At 43.4% G+C, this 1,519-nt stretch overlaps 1 pseudogene across 1 annotated transcript; it reads right to left on the bottom strand.

Moving 5' to 3' along the window:
* Nucleotides 1-271: 271 nt before the first annotated feature.
* On the bottom strand, nt 272-1,243 carry LOC311584380 (stathmin-like; annotated as a pseudogene). Its single transcript has one exon. The product of its transcript is annotated as a stathmin-like (transcript).
* Nucleotides 1,244-1,519: the final 276 nt, after the last annotated feature.

The raw sequence follows: 1,519 nt of genomic DNA, 5'->3' as shown, positions 1-1,519 counted from the left end.
AACTCAGCTCATGACCTTTATCATTCACTAAACTAAAATTAAGTGTGTTGTGGCTGCTAATCTTATTTATTATACTTTAAGTGTTACAGCTCTATAGTTTGCCTTTTTAAATAGCCGATGGCAAGTTTTTCCTAAATTTATTCATCTGACTTTTAAAAATGGTATCATTTGCTTTCTGTAAGTTCAAGCTTTTCAACATAATTATTCTTAATAGGTTCAAAAATGGTGTCGGGTTTTTTTTGTTTGTTTGTTTTGTTTTGTTTTTGCCACGAACAGGACTGTGCAATTTATTAACCATTCAAGTACAGTAGAATCTGGTGAGATTGGGACAGAATTGGGATGGCAAAATAAACAGATATTCAGCATCTAACAGGTTGGAAGAAACCGCTACGTACTTTTTACAAACGTCTTCCACAGTCAATACAGTACTAGCCATTAACCCAGCACCGAGGGTGCTGAAGTGGGAAAGATGCAGCGAGAAAAATAGCTACGTTAGAAAGGCCAACACTTTAAAAAAGAGTAAAACACTTCAGTTTCTCTCCTTGAGCCCCTAAAACATCTCAAGGTCTGGTTCAACGTATACAGTCCTACATCAGCCTCTAGAATAGTTGTGAGGAGGGAAAGGAAATGACACTGGCCAGTACAGTCTTTGGATATTTAGCAAGGGGTCGGGGAGAAAGTCAGTTCTCGCAACGCGTTAGTCAGCCTCGGTCTCATCCGCAGGGTCTTCGGATTCTTTGTTCTCCTGTCCCCCTTCCACGGGCTTGTCCTTCTCCCGCAACTGGTCCAGCTTGGCAGCCATTTGCGCCTCCCGGTTCTCTTTGTTAGCCTCCATTTTGTGGGTCAGTTTCTCCTCTGCCATCTTGCTGAAGTTGCTGTTCTCCTCAGTGGCTTTCTGGAGCACTTCTTTTTCACGCTTCCGCTTCTCAGCGAGCTGCTTCAAGACTTCCGCTTCGTGAGACTTGCGCCTTTCTTTCTGCAGCTTCTAATTTCTTCTCGATTTCCTCCAGGGAAAGATTCTTCTTCTTTGGGGGCGCAGGGGGGTGGGGAGGAAGGGAGAGGGGGAAATCGGGGACAGACTCTTTTGACTGAGAGCTGAGAATCAGCTCAAAGGCGTGGCCAGAGGCGCACTTCTCCACTTCCTTTACCTGAATGCCGGAAGATGCCATGATGGACAAAAGGCAAGAGACTGGCTGTGCACTCTACACAATCCACTGGCAAGGAAAGCCCTGCTCAGTCCCAGCCGCCTCTGGTGTCGGGATTTTTATATTAAATTTAAAAGGCGATTTGAGAATTGATACCATTGCATTAACACCTTCTTTTTCATCTAGATTTTTAAAGAGTGTCTTTTCAGCAGTTGTTTTCTTTTATGTCTTCGAGCCAAGTTGCAGAGGACTCTTCACTCAAGCCTACATATCCCGTCTTGAATTTACTCACTGGGGTTTAATATTTAGTTACATTATTGTATAAACATTACCATTGTTTTTTTCCAGTGGGACACAGCCCCGTGTAGGAAAGA

Source organism: Acomys minous (genome assembly GCF_964271855.1).
Source record: "Acomys minous genome assembly, chromosome: 15".
Classification (NCBI taxonomy): domain Eukaryota; kingdom Metazoa; phylum Chordata; class Mammalia; order Rodentia; family Muridae; genus Acomys; species Acomys minous.
This window is presented reverse-complemented; position numbering and strand designations above follow the sequence as displayed.